General features: G+C 39.8%; 1 protein-coding gene across 3 annotated transcripts in view; it reads left to right on the top strand.

The window, feature by feature from the left end:
* The window catches only part of CAMTA1 (calmodulin binding transcription activator 1), an 858,502-nt gene that overhangs the window by 450 nt on the left and 842,237 nt on the right, over positions 1–15,815 (top strand). The window lies entirely within an intron of this gene.

Below are 15,815 nucleotides of genomic sequence, written 5' to 3'. Positions count from 1 at the left end.
GGGGGCCGGGCCCAGCGAGGAGGAGGAGCCGGCGGAGGGCCGGCGCCTCCCCCACCCGGACTGGGCATCCCCGCCGCTCCGGAGCCCACTGCGCGGCCCGTGCCCCCCGCGCCAGGTCCGGGGTGGGGGCCGCGGGGCGGAAAGTTTATCCGCCTCGGGCCCCCCTGGCCCCGCGCCCCACTGCTCCGGGCCGGTCCCCGTCGGGCGGCAGCGGCCAGCGCTCAGCCCTCGCCGGCCCGTGCTCTCGGGCGGGCAGGGCCAAACGTACTCTTTCCAGCACCCGCTCCAACCCTGTGGGCGCCTCCCGAGCAGCTTGGGGTCCCCGTGCTTCTCCCCACCAGGGGGACCCCCGCCTGCTGAGCGTCCCTCGGCCGAAGGGCCTCGTGTGACCCCTCCCCCTCGCCTCCCGAGAAGGGAAGGGGGCCTGCGCAGCATCCCCGCCCCTCGCCGTCGTTCACATCCTACTCTTGCCCTTGCACCCTCACAGCCGGGAGGGTGGGGTCTCCGTTTCTATGGCAAGTGAGGATCTCCACACTCCCTTGCCCTTTACCTTCCGTGACCCCGATCCTTCCTTGGCACAGGGGTCCGTCTGGTCCTTCATCTTCTTTGGAATCTTTTGGGGCCTCTGCACACTGTCTATTGACCCTTTTTGCCAGGACAAGGGGACTCGGGCTGTTCATGTTCTTCCTTCCTCATTCAGTGGATAGTGGGGGCCTGTGCAGCTCTGAAGTCATTTCTAAATAGGAAAGCAGACACTTCTTCCAGATTAATGTACACTCTCCGCACACTTTCCTGGGTTAGGGTGAGCTCATTTCCTGAATACCCTTTGAGTTGCCCTCTTTTTCTTATGGAATAAACTGGGCATTCCAGTGCTCCTTTCCCCATTTGTCTAGCTACCTGACACGTTCACTGTCCTCAGAGTTGGTTGTCTGGGTGAGGGTGGGCGCCCCAGTAAGATGTAGGGCAGAGCTTCCATTGTGCCTAGTACTTGAGCAGAAACGGGCCACAATAATTACTTCTTTGTCTGAGGAAAACAAGGGTATATTTTTGCTTCCCGTTGACTCTTGCGTCTCAGGAGGGGGGCAGCTTTCACCAGTTGACACTACCCCTCTGGGAAAAGGGTCATATGCCCTTGTTTTTTGGTGTTTTTAATTACTGTCTTCTGTGCAGTGAGAAGCAGACTTAGCCCATCTCACACTCAAGAGTCCTTGATCGTTCCCTGGAAATAAACTTCCCAATTCTTTTTTGAGAGAACTCCTGTCCTCCTCATGGCTTCTGTTTCCCAGTCAGCCATGTTTAGTGAGCCTGTTCCCTTGACTTTTTCTAGTTTTCTCAGATGGTATTCATGTTGGCTGGGTAAGGAGAAGCCATATGCCTTTCCATTCAGAAAGGGAATGTAGAGACCCATGTTGCCCACGTGCTGTTCTGGAAGAGGTTGCTTGTGTGCTCCTTGTACTAGAATCTTCTTTTGGCTCTGTGTTGTCTCTTGTGGGATCCAAACATTTCTTTGGAGTGCGAAGGGGACGTTTGAGTGCTTTCTATTTTTTGCTGTTCTGGTTTTGTTTTGGGGAAACAGATCATCATGATGATGTTTGCATTTGTTTACATATACACATGGTATGTGTTCCTAGATGAAATCACATCCATTACCTATACAGTATACAGAAAGTTAGAAAAGTTAGATGACTAGCTCTACATTTTGGGTGTATTGGGGACCTTTATGTGTAAGAATAGAGATATACATTATTGTTGTTTGTAACTCTTCAGGCTTAGAAGAGTCATTGATAAATGACCAGTTCTGACCACCCATTCATTTGTCGTTTGCCTGTACTGAATAAGCAGAATGACATCCTTGCATGCCTATGAAATCCCTGAATATGCGAAGCGTAGAATGTCTGCCCATAGGCACCACAACTTTGGCATTCTGAATTTAAGGGTGATATTTTCTGCTTGATTCTGCATAGGGTGAACAGTTCTTATCTTGGTTTCATAACTGCAGTGTAAGAGAAAGAAATTTCATGTGTTTTGGGCAAATGATAGGAGATAGGTAAGAAAAATATGTTTTTCTGTGATAGAACTAGGAATGAACAGTCATAAGAATGTCCCTCTTTTATTTTGGCCATTTAAATAATTGGAAGAAGTTGTGAAATTAGCCAGAGGTACCTTTAGAAAGGCCCTTGACACTACACAAGTGGGTGAGAGGTAATATTCTTCAAGTTCATTTCTCTTGGGCAGGGGAAAAATTTGAGCCCTGTGAGCTCTAGTTAGGTGCTTTGCCTCCCGGGGTCTCCCTCCTTCCCTCCCTCCCAAAACTTGGAATGGTTGCTAGCTGCTGTCACTCAGCAGGGGAGTGTTACTTTTTGACAGGCTTAGCCTTGAATTTTGTCCTCTCCAACAAGCTCTGTCAGGCTCTGAGCATTTGGTCCTTTAAGCATTATTCTGGCAAGGAGGCTCTCTCCACCTTGATTTACTGAGTGAGGAGAAGTGGTTACCCAGAGGTTTGGCCTGCACTGGGCTTTGACTTCTGGACTTTGCCTTTCACTTAATACTGAGTTGTTCAGTGGGCCCAATACCCGTTGTCGGAAAGTAGAGATTTTGACCTCATTTTCTATTTTTTGGTTGTAAAAAATTTTTTACGCTGTTTTTATTCTGTATCTGTAGCCAGCTTGATGGGATGGTATATTTTTAGGGGGTAAGAGTCGAATAGCTGCTGTATATGTTGGCACAGACCCAGTGGAGTCATCTCGTTTCCTGGTGGCTCTTCCTTCCCTTCTCCATGCCCCTGACGCCTTTTGGAATTTTCCCTGCTGAACAGGTTGCTCTGTGCAAGGGGCAGTGGAAACAAAGTGGTAGAGGTTGGTCAGAGGAACACACTTGAGGTTATTATCTAAAGTTAGGCCCCTTTTCTTGAGTTTAATGGGATTATGTTTTCTGCAGTTAGGCAGACTAGAAGCGTTCTCCTACCTACTTTTTTACACTTTGGCTTTCTGTTAGAGTGTCACTCTTTCCTCCTCTTCACCTCTTACTCCCAGTTTTTTGGACAAGGTTGGGTGACCTCTCTTCCCTTGTCTTCTTGAAGACCTTGCTTATCTTGCTTCTGAGAAATGTTGGGTTTCTCTATCTCATCGTTCAGTGGATTCAAAATGTTGACATATACACAACAACCTCTGCTGAAGGTCAGATCGGGTCAGCTTTTCTTTTTCAAAAGAGTAGCGTTGCTCTTATTTGCTCTTTGAGACATATTTATGTACCCCGCTCAGCTGCGTTTTTCTATTTCTTTAGTTTTTAGGCCCTGGCAGTTTTAGGTTTTCCCCCTGAAATAGGCTGTTCTTTAGAGTCAGGTACTATTAGTTTAGTTTCCTGTTTATGCTGGTTGTCAGCCCATGTGTGCCGGTGGGTTTTTAATTCTTTCTGACTGATTTTGAGGTAGTCCATCCTATGGCTTGAATTTTTTTCCCCACTGTTCTCTTTACTTTGAGCCATTCCTTGTTTCCTGTGTGGGGTAAATACTTTTTCATGTGCCGTTGTACTTCTTTCTGACTTTATGGAAAAAGCAGTAGAAGGTGATTCTCTTGTTCTCTTCCTTTTGCCTCATAGTTGTGCCAGTTGCCTCTTTTGTGGGGCCTTTGAATTTGCCCTTTTGAGGAGAAGTCATTTTTATATTTATACTCCCAGGACTGAAATTATTCATTCAGGAGACATTTACTGAGCTTCTAGTTTGTGTAAGGGTCTGTGGGGGTGATGTGACTTTGCTTGAGACCATATTGGATATTATTAGCATTTTCATATGAATAACATTTCAGTGTATCTTAATATTTGTCTTTTATTAGTCTTGTAAGGAAAATTTTTTCTGAATTTTAGTTTTTTGGATTGTACTCTTACAAAAATATACTTTAACAGTGTACTATCCTGTTGAGCTTTTTTCCCTCCTCCCCACAGGAGTAGGGGTGGTGAAGAGGATGGAGGGTGGACTGGGAGAGGCATTCAGCAGCTTTCCCCAGACTGTGTGTAGAAAAAAGTAAAGTCAGCCTTCTCAATCTGATTGTCTAGGCATAACTTTTAGGTCATTAAGATATATGATTGGTTGGAATGCTTATTTAACATTTGAACAGCAGCATTATACTAGGTATTGTACAGAACATAAAATCTAAAATCAAATGTATCCTTTGTATAAGGAAATTGTAGAAAAATAATTTTCTCTTCTGATTACCTAGTGTGGTTCATATTATTCCATATTATACCAGATAGTGTGACTGTGTTGACTCAATATTTTTCGTGGTGACAGGTGATATGTGTTTTCTTTTGCATTTCCATTATACAGATCATTTTCTGAAATGTTCTGTATCTTCTAGAATCACTTACCGTGTCCTTTTTTTGATGTTTTAGATCAGCAGTCCCCAACCTTTTTGGCACCAGGGACCGGTTTCATGGAAGACAATTTTTCCACGGATAGGGTGGAGTGGTGGGGAGGGGAGGCAGGGCTCAGGCGGTGATGCCAGCGATGGGGAACGGTTATAAATACAGATGAAACTTCACTCGCTCGCCCGCTCTCCCGCTGGATGCTTACCTTCTGCTGTGTGGCCCCCTGGTTCCTAAGTGACATGGAAGACAATTTTTCCACAGACACGGGGGCGGGAAGGGGGCCAGTGGAGCTCTGTGGCTTGGTCCCTCACAGGCCATAGACCAGTACCCGTCCACGGCCCAGGAGTTGGGGACGACAGTTCTAGATGACTTCAATCCTACCTCCCTTTATTTTCTTTAGCCTTTCCCTCTATTTTTTTGCCCTTTCCCACATAAAGAGGTTTCTTTATTGCCCTTGTTACCATTATTATAAAAAAGTATTTGTAGATCTCCCGTATTTGTAGCCTATCTCTCAGTAAAAAGGGGATGCCCACCATCCCTTTTGTCTTGTAGCATAAGGTATTGTTACTACTTGTTTTCCTACGGATAGGTGGATGGAATGGGATTTAAGCTACAGGGGAAGTGGTGATAGTATTTGTAACTAGATAGCATCTCTGAGTGAAACACTGGATCCTTCAGGCTTCTGGGCTTCCTTCCCTATGAAGGATTTTGGAAATTTGTTTTTGCTGCGTTTAGCCAGCTTCTTTCTGTCTTTGGGCACAGCCAATAAGCATATTATTTCATTTGGAGCTTTCATTTACAATGAGATGTGGGGCCCTCTCCTAGTGATCTTTCGCCTGTTATATATAGTACTGTCTTTAGTGTTTGGTGTGCTTGAGAGTGAGAGTGAGAGTGAGATGTGTTCTTGCTCTACTTCTTTGCCCATGTAACTTTAATAAGAGCGCACATTCATTCTGTTTTCCAGATTGTAGTGTGTAATCATTCTTTTCTTTTTTTAAATACCTAATCGGCTTCAAAATATAGGTTGATCAGACACTATCAGATCCTTTTATTTTGTGCCATGTGTGGTAGTATCTATCAGTCTTGTGATTAAGCCGTGGTGCTATTCTGTCATTAGGAAGAGGGACTTGTAAACATATAGATGGTCTGCTATCATGTGATAATTGTCAAGTGTTTGTAATGAAAGTGTTTCTCTGTATATATTGACAGGGGAGAGCAGGTCCTGATTTTTCACATGGTGGGGCAAAGAAAAGGGTAGTTTTTTTTTTTTTTTTGCCATCAGTATGCTAGCTGTATATTTCTAAGATTGTAATGCATCTTTCTGCTTTGAACACCATTGCTTGTAGAAGGTCATGGGCCTCCTTGTGTAAAGATTGGTAATGCTTCCTGAGCATTTTTTTTTTTTTTACCTCATTACCCTAGACTTAAAAAGAAATATGATGTACCTCACTGCAAAGAGGGGCCAAGTGTCAGCCACATTATTTCCCCTTTTACTCTTCTTTTAGAAGATTGTTCATTTACTTTCAACTGATTGACATAGTGTAAGAGGGAAGGACCAGAGAGATTTTTTAAATGGTTCTTCCGTATTCACCCCCAGTGTTTTACTCATTCTTGACATAGTTGTATGCTTTCTTTACGAGTCCTTTATTCATTTGGAAAAGTGCATTTTTTTCCTTCCAAATTTAGCCAGGCCTCTTAAATCACATAATATATCCCTTTCTGAGTCTGTTAGTAAAGGGTAACTTCGAGGGAGCTGTGCTAGTTTGGGGCTATATTCATCACTCTGCTCCCTGAGGTATAGTTTTGTAGTTACATGTGCACAAAGTAAAATGCCTTGAAAGAAATGTTTGGGACTGTGTTCTTAACAGTTTTAAACATGTTAATGCCTGGAGACTAATGAAGTGGCATTATTCTCTAACCTCATTCCCTCATGCCATCTGAAATAGCTGTCTTCATGTCTCCCCTCCCTGCCCCCCAAATCCCAAAACAACAACTGAAACAACAAAATCTCCCCAAAGCAAAACCTTTTGAAGGCTAGCTCTGATTGTTTTTGCTCTACATAGTTGAGTCACTAGCTTTGGACATGCATAACAGGTACTTTTTGGATGTATAATCTCAATGGGGTTGACATGTGAAAAGCCTTTTGGGACATAACAGCATTCATTCATTCAACAGACTTTGCGGTCTCTCTTCCGTTTTTTCTTTACCATTTACCACAAGGTGTGATTAGTAAATAAGTATCTAGTCACTTGTAAAGTGGATTATTTTTTCCCTTAGTTCCACCTCGCCATTGTAGTGAATATTGACAGTAGTAAATTACCATGTCCCTACTTTTGTATTCATCATCTCTAAGAAAATGGGGAGCTAACTTCCAGTCATGACAGTACAGCCAAGTTATGACTGACTGTCTCCACGTAGCCTGTATGTTATTGCTGTGATGATTTATACTTGGAGCTAAATCTAGTGTCTAAGATAAACCAGGTATTTAAGTCTATATTTAATCTTTTTTTACAGTGTACATTCAACAAGATGTATCTGTGTGTTTAAATAAATAGAATGATATGCAGATACAACCAGAGGTACTCTTTCAACTAAAAAAAAAAAAAAAAGCAAAAGAAAAGAGAAAGCTTTTCATTGTACAAGTTTTGAAATACAGATATTATCTTTTTTCCTTCATCTGGGTTGATTTAGATTGCCAGGAGTCATTTCTGAAGATATATTAATATAATCAAGAATTAATCTTTTTAAAACTTAGATTTGGTTTTTAATCCTTTTCTGAAAAGTCATTTCTGAGGATGTATGTGTCCCGTTGGTTTTCTGGGCACTTGGATGTCAAACCATTTGAGAGTGATAATAAGAAATTGGGACAAAGTGCGAAATTATCAGATAGGAAGAAAAAAGATGCTGTAGTGAAAGAATTACCCATTTATGATGAAAAATAATCTCAAAGTGATGATTGGAAGTACAAATTCAGATATTCTAAGAAAGAATGGAATGTTGATGTGGTAATTATTTTGAAATCGATACATGTGTGTATTGCATAAAGAATGCTCCCCAAAATGGGAACGTTTAGAAAACAGATAAGTTGATTGGATTGATTTTTTAAAAGTGTTGTGGTGTTTTTCTCTTTTAAAAAAGTAATTGTAGTAAAATAACCTTTCTTAGTGAAGAAAATATAAACTTTGGTGGAAGTTCAGCAGAATGGAACATTTCAAAACTGAGAATTCAAGATAAGGATTTTTTATAGCGAATCCACAAGGGGGTAGTGATGTTCTATCAAAGATATTTGTGGCAGAAATGTGAGATGATCTCTTTTAACATTTTAGATTTCCAGATAAAGCTGGCATGTTTGCATTTTAACTTAATAAGAGCTTCTTTTTAAAATGTTTATTGTCAAAAACTGTTTATTGCTTAAATTAAAAATTCCATTTTGGGTGAATGGCTATTTTAAGCCATATGAATGACAAAGAAGAGAGAATGTCCTTGTAGTATTTTGCTTTGGAGAGGTCACCAAGGATGTGAGGGTCACTATTATTTTCTAAGAATGTAATAATCTTAAATTTCCTGGGAAACATTAGGAATCTAGGAATCAGTTACTTAAGTGTCCTGAATAAAAGGATTTTAGTAAATTGTGTCTCAACTTTATAGAAGTTTGTATTACTAGTTGTATTTTCAGTTCTGCCAAGAGATGAAAAATGTGAACAATCCACACCACTAGCTGCTTTTAATAGTTCTAAGTAAATCAAAATTTTATAATCTTTTTTTTTATTAGTTTATATTACATCATTAGATAAAGGCATTTTTTTCTCCCTCACATAAAAATTCCAGTAGCTTGCCTCTGGTCACCGAATTCCACCCCATTATATTCAGAATTACTTAAAGTCAGGTACGGTATGGCAATACCAGGTAGTTTTCAGTGGATAAATAAAACTTGTGTAGCTGCATTAGGCACTTTTTTTGAAAGATAGACCATGTAGTGGGAGAAAAATTTAAGGGTGGCTTGAGGAATGTGTCCTACTTATTTAGAGACACAACTAACCGTATCTTTAAAAATATTACTTCTAACATTAATAATGTGAAACAATTCTGTGGTTTAGAGGTTATGCTTGTTTGTGCCATATATGTTGTGTATTTTTCATTTTCGGTCTATGGAAGAGGTTGTTAATAAAGCTTTTCTCGTTTTTTTTCCTCCCCTTCCCTCATTCTGAGGCAAGGAAGGGATTTTTCTTTTATCTTTTTTACCAAATTATTTTGGTGTTTTAGCACTCCAAAAGATAAGACTGTTTCTTCACATGCTACTCTAAACTCTGCTGGGAACTGAACTATGACATCAGCATTTTCATTCATGAATTTGATTCTTCTAAATTTCTTTTCTTGTTTTGTATTCCTGAGCTGACTTCTGGCACCTGCACAAATCAGTTTACCATCAGTTATCCCATAAGTCAACAATAAAAGGTGAAACAAAAGATAAGATGCTGGAGTTATTTTGATAGTGCTGTAGTTGCTCATGTTGATTTGCATCAGTGCAGTTTGGATAAGGTTTCTGGCCAAAGAGATTGAAATCTAAAAACAGCCAGTTTAATTATCTCATGATTTTGTGGATTGAACTGTGTTGTGAACATATTGACACAAAATTTTTGTTCTTGTAGGAAGTTAGAGTGTTATGCTATGACCCCTTTGTTATAAAGTAGCATTTCTTTTATAATTTGACTAAATTGGAGGATTCTGCTTTATTTCAGAGAGGTTAGGCTTGGAGATTAAATTATGTTTTACTCAAATTACTTTTGGAACGAATTTAGATTTTTTTTTGAGCATTTTGTTGCTCTTGAAATATTTTCAATAACTTCATTGTGTGATACTTACATTTTTAAGATGTTATCGTTACTATCATGGAACTAGTATGGCATCCCTTGTATTAGAGTTAGGTTTCATCTCCTCTAGATTGGTACACTCATGTCGGTGTGGACTCCAGTGTCTCCTCTAGGAGGTCACTGCCTGTAATTTAGTGCTGCGTGAGAGCAGCTCTGGGAGAAATCTTATTTGGAGTTTTCCTCTGCAGAGCCAAGTTTGAGGCTGAGCCTCTGGCCTGTGGTATCTTTCAAGCCTCCTGCAGTTGATGAATGGTGAGCTGTAAAAAAGTTCATTTTCTCTGCTTTCTTGGGGGATTGCTGACTTTCTGGATATTTAATTGCCAAGAAACATTTAGAAATAAAATGTGTTATATTTAGGAATCACCATTTTAGCTCAGTTATAATTCATGGTTAGAGTGGATGATTTGAGCTGTTAACCACTTTGATTGATACCCAGACTTACTTTTGAGGTGACTTTTTAAACCTCGTGACAACTTACAGATATTGTCTCCTCCCATCCTCAAATCAAATTAGAGCTTTGTGTTTCTTTAGGTTGAACTGATTGTCTGATGGGTAACAGATGAATGGCCTTTAGCTAGTTTTCTCCTTTAAGTAGATGAACTAGGAAAAAGAAAAAGGCAAGTAGACCATGAGTAAGCATTTGAAGATAACTTAAATGATATTATTTTCCTTAAGAATTAAATAGTTTTCATATTATTTAAATATGATTACTAGAAAAGAATCTATTTGTAATATTGAAGAAAAGAATATTTAATGGTAGAGGGTCTCTGTAAAAAGTCCCCAATTTTCAAAACCACGTACTATTGTAGGATTTATGAAAAGTGGACTGTGATTATTAGATTTCAAAATGTTTGGAATATTGGTTGTAGTGACTGCATTATCATTTTTGTATCACCCTGAACCAAACAGCGATAGGGTAGTTCCTTGGCCATGAAGCCTTTAGGTTTCCTAAATGGCTTTTTACAACAAGCCTACTTTAATTCCCAGCTGGTACTCTTTTGTTTCAATAGCTAGGAACACCAGCCAGTGGGACCAAGGGCCCCAGCTAGAAGGGCATTGTTTACTGTCCTTGCTGCCACTTAGGTAGGCCAAGAACTAGCAGGTTCTTTTTTCCTTGGCCTCCATATGTTCTCTTCTTACCAGATAGAACTTCTCCATTCATCACTCTTTTTTTTTTTTTTTTTTTAAAAAAGTCCCCCTGTGTTGCCCGGGCTAGAGTGCCGTGGCGTCAGCATAGTGTCAGCCTAGCTCAAATTCCTGGGCTCAAGCGATCCTCCTGCCTCAGCCTCCTGAGTAGCTGGGACTACAGGCATGCGCCACCATGCCCGGCTAATTTTTCTATATATTTTTAGTTGTCCGATTAATTTCTTTCTATTTTTAGTAGAGACGGGGTCTCGCTCTTGCTCAGGCTGGTTTCCAACTCCTGAGCTCAAACAATCCGCCTGCCTCGGCCTCCCGGAGAGCTAGGATTACAGGTGTGAGCCACCGCGCCCGGCCCATTCATCACTCTTGATTCTAGCACAACTTCTCATCTTGCTTTTCGAAGACCTCAGTCCTCATATAAAAGTAGTTGGTAGTAATTTTGAGGGGATTCATGTTAGGTGAAGAGTTGTCCTGGTGATGACTTCTGAAGTTCCTTCCCCTTCTGTCCTATAATTATGGTTGTTCCCCTTTATCCTTGGGAGATAAGTTCTAGGATTCCCAGTGGATGCCTGAAACTGCAGATGGTACTGGACCCTGTATGCAATATGTTTTTTTCCTACACAATACATACATACCCATGACAAAGATTAATTTACAGATTAGGCACAGTAAGAGATTAACAACTACTACTAATAAAATAGAACAATTACAACAATATACTGTAATAAAAGTTGTGTTAATATGGCCTCTTTTTCTTTCTCATATTATCTAATTGTACCATACTCAACCCATTTTCAGACTGCACTTGACCGCCAGTAACTGAAACTGCAGATGAGGGGAAAACTACTGTATAAGAAAATGAAGTTGGATATGTGGAATTTCGCTTCATAGCTTGCCTTGCTGGTGTTCAGCTATTCTCTACAGCTATATCATTCCTTTTGAGGTACTTGCTCTAGGTCAAGAATTAATATGTTGGCTCAAGCCATGTAGGTGGAATTTGAACTACAGTCACTGAGGTGCCTCCTTTCTGATGTACATAGAGGGTTTAGTTTTTTAGGTCTGTCTCTTTAACAAATTGCAAGTGTTTACTTTAAAAAATGTAAAAAAATTTAAGGTTATTAAAAAAGATGCACAACACAAAAAAGTTCGTAATTATTCCCTATGACAAATTTGAGGTCTTTAATTCAGATACGGATGAGAGTTCATGGTTTTGGAAAATAAATAATATATGATTACAGATGAAAAAGTATCTGCTAATCTCAGACTTTTTTATGTTCAGGGTAGTATTTATATTCATTTGGTTGTATTTTTTGGAGTTGATTAATATAACTGTTATTAAAATGTATCGATTGCCAGTAATTCAGTAAACAAAGACTCTCCCTATTAAGAAACTCATGTGGATTGGGGAATGGTGTGAGTCCACTATAATTGATCATACAGGTTCTTCACTTGGACATACTCTCTGGCCTACGATAGGCATTTGGAGAGGCCTTGAACATAATTTACTTTTTGAAAGTTTCTTTCATATTTAAAGATACTGAGGGGCAAGTTAAAGCTCCAGGTGTTATTGTAAACATTCCCTGCCTTATCTTTTCCATTTATGCCATTATAAAATGTGCTGGCTGAATCATTTGCTTTGACAAAGCTTCGATGGAGGCTTCATCCTCATTTAGTTTTATTGATAGAGGCTGTTGCGCTAAGAAGAAAGCTCTAACAAGTAGAAAGGTGGTGAGTGGTACTCAGCATTTTTGAAGTACTTGTCTTTCTTCCTAGGGGTCCTCCAGAAATTGATCATAGATTACTTGACCAAATTCAGGGCCCAGAGATTTATTCCAGGCATTCTGGGAGGGAAGGAACATCAGTCCTTCTATACTGAATCTGATTATTCTAAATATGACCCATTGCTGCTTGTGTGAGTGTCTTCTGATGCAGATATGTTAACAGTGATGACCTCTCTAAACTGGGCTGAATATCCTTGACAGCCTTTATCTGTCCTCTTCAAATATTTTTAGTCTCTTTAGCTTCTGTGGCCATGTCTGGAGGAACTGAGGATGGATTTAGCTGTTCTGGTGCTGCTCCAAGTTGTTGCGGATGTTCTTTGCTGCCTTCTTCACCATCCTACCACAGTGTTGCCTCTGATGAGGTTCCTTGCCCTTGTCATTTGATGAAGAAATAGAGACAGAGCGTTTGTTTAATGAAAATTAAAAAATCATGATTTTCAGAATGCTTTTAAACATAAGCAATGGTTAGTGGTGGTACAAAACAATGTGAATGTACTTAATGCCACAAAATTGTATACTTGAAAAGGGGTAAAATGGTAAATTTTGTACTATGTATATTTTACAGTTAAAAAATAAAAACTCCAAATGGATTTGAAGCTTAATAAAAAAAGTATTAATAAAGTCCTAACAGTAAATATATGGCAATATTTTCATTACCCCAAGATGAGAGGTTGTATCTTAAATAAACCATCAAAATCACCACAAAAAATAGATAAATAAATAAATGATGGTAATCAGGCCCTGAGGTTCATTTATATAGAAAGTGATTTTTAGGTGAGATTTTAATCTTTGCAATATGTATATTTGTAAAGAGGATTGGCCAGCTCATTCAGAAAAGTCTGATGTTCTTAGTGGACACCAGGAAATAGAGGGTGTTTGGGGTTGATGTCAGGGAAAGTAAGCAGGCCCTATTTTAGATTAGAGCACTTTTGATTGCAGGAATCACAAGCCACTCAGGTTAGGCCAAGTGAAGACAGTTTTCGTCTAAGAAGAGCAGAAGCAGTCTCAACCTCCCAGGACAGAAACTGAAGTGCAGCAAGATAGTAGGAGCTAGACCTGGACAGTCTGGAGTAGATGTCCTCTTTGGAGACCCCTCGGCCAGAGTTGGGATCTTCTCTGGGACAGCATGGCTCCCATCTCTGTTCCTTTCTCTCTGCTCCCTTCTGTTTTAAACTCCTTGCAGCTGGGCTTTCTCCACTCACGTGTAGCTTCCATGCTTGAGTTACATACAGTTGTGGCCTGCCGTGGCCCTGGTTGTGGCTTCTGCATGTCCTGACTCTAGTTCCCTCACCATCATCTGACTCCTGTCTCTATGTCTCAGTACTAAAATACTCAAGACTGATGATCTGACTGACTCCTCTCAGCCAAGTCACTTGCTTTCTTTCCATAGGTTGAATGTTCACTCCTGTCTGGTCGGTAATGAAGAAAGTTGGTTGGGATCCAAGTGGCCTGCTGATCATTTAGAGGTCTTGGGGTGGGAGGAGATTGTGTGAGAAGGGGACTGTAGCAGGGCATCCTGTCACCCAACTCTGTCTCCATCAGTGTAAAAGAAAGGATATTGACTCCTAAATGGGTTTCTTAGGTTCAGTTGCTATAGTGATTAAACGTTTGAGATAGGAGGCTTAAGTGTCCTTAGTCAGTGAGCCTGGGTGTGTGTGGATTAAGTGAGTGGTGGGTAGTAACTGTCCCAAAGCTTGTGCTTTGAACAATGGTGAAGCAGGACACCCTGGAATGCTGTGGTCCGTGCAGTCTTGCCTTGCGGGTGTTCTCAGGTAGAATGAGGCTATTTGGGGGAATGTCAGTACCATCTAAGGTCTTCCACAGTTCACTTGTTTGGGTGGGTTTTCTCCCTTTTCTTCTTATTTTGGACCGGTAAATATAAAAGGCTGGAGATGTGCATCCTTAGTAAGAAAGGGAGATGAGATGTTGTCTTTAGAGTGGGTATGGGGGGGAAGAAAACAGTCTCTGTTTAAGCATATATGGCTACCTGTATGCACACTCACTTGGCTTTTCCTTAGTTTCCTTCCTGACTCTAATCTCTTGTTTTTCTTGATTTCTCATGGTAGCAGGAGGAAACAGAATTACAGAAGACAGGTGGAAGACTGTGAAAGAACATTAGTTTGGAGGTACTATGTAAAGGGCTAACAGCCTGCACACCATTGAATTGTCTGGATTTAGTAATTGATGTTTCCTAGTGATGACCTTGAGTATATTCAGAAAAGCAATGCTTGGGTATGTTCTGCTTAACAGAAGAGGAAAGTATACAATTTTTAAAAGAAATATAACCATCAAAATACTTTTAGTAGTTAAAGGGATTTGATTCCTTTTTAATAACAGCCTTATTAAGATGTAATTCACATACCATAAAGTTCACCATTTAAACATATATAATTCAGTGGTTTTTTTTGTATATTTACAAGGTTGTGCAACTGTAACCACTAATTCCGCAACTTTCATCACTCCAAATTCCTGCCATCTCCCAGCCCTGGATAATTGCTAACCTACTTTCTTTCGTGGATTTGTCTGTTCTGGACATTTCATATAAATGGAATCATATAGTATTTGTTCTTTTGTGACTGGCTTATTTCCCTTAGTATAATGTTTTCAAGGTTCATCCATGTTATAGCATGTATCATTACTTCATTCCTTTTATGGCTGAATAATATTCTAATGGATGGATATACCACATTTTGTTTATTCATTCACTGATTGATGGACATTTGAATTATTCCACCTTTTGACTGTCAAGAAAAATGCTGCTATGAATGTTTGGTACAAGTTTTTACATGTACTTATGTTTTCAGTTCTCTTGGGTAGTACCTAGGAGTGGAATTGCTGTGTCATATGTTAACTCTTCAACTTTTTGAGGAATTGCCAAATTGTTTTCCAAAGTGGCTACATAATATTACATTTCTACCAGCAGTGTATGAAGGTTCCATTTTCTCCACATCCTTGCTCCACTTGTTAGTGTCCATCTTTTTTATTTTAGCCATTCTTGTGGATGGTAGGTGATATATCATTGTGGCTTGATTTGCATTTCCCTAATGACTAATGATGTTGGACATCTGTTTATATGCTGACTGGCCATTTGTATGTCTGCTTTGGAGAAATGTGTGTTCAGATCCTCCCCCCTTTTTGAATTGAGTCAATTGTTTTTTGCTGTTTCGTTGTAGGAGTTTTTTATGTATTCTGGATATCAATCCTGTATTAGATATATGATTTGAAATATATGATATATGATTTTTCTCCCATTCTGTGGGTTGTCTTTTCACGTTCTTGACAGTGTCCCTTGAAGCACAGAACTTTTAAATTTGATTAAGTCCCATCTATCTGATTTTTTCTTTTGTCACTTATGTTTAGAAACCATTGTCTGATCCAAGGTCATGAGATTTACACCTGTGTTTTCTTCTAGGAGTTTTATTTTTTTAGCTTTTACATTTAGTTGTTTGATTAACCTTGAGTTACTTTGTGTGTATGGTATGAGGTAGGCTTCCAAGGGTATGCTTTTGCTTGTGGATATCCAGTTGTCCCAGCACCATTTGTTGAAAAGACCATTCTTTCCTCATTTCTTCCCCCTTGTTGAAAATCAATTGACTATAAATGTGTGGGTTTATTTTTGGAGTGTTGATTCTATTCCATTGATCTGTATGTCTGTCTT

This window comes from Propithecus coquereli, unplaced genomic scaffold (genome assembly GCF_000956105.1).
Source record: "Propithecus coquereli isolate 6110/MARCELLA unplaced genomic scaffold, Pcoq_1.0 Scaffold77, whole genome shotgun sequence".
Taxonomy (NCBI): Eukaryota; Metazoa; Chordata; class Mammalia; order Primates; family Indriidae; genus Propithecus; species Propithecus coquereli.
Note: the sequence above shows the minus strand (reverse complement) of the source record. Positions and strands in the feature narration are given on the sequence as shown.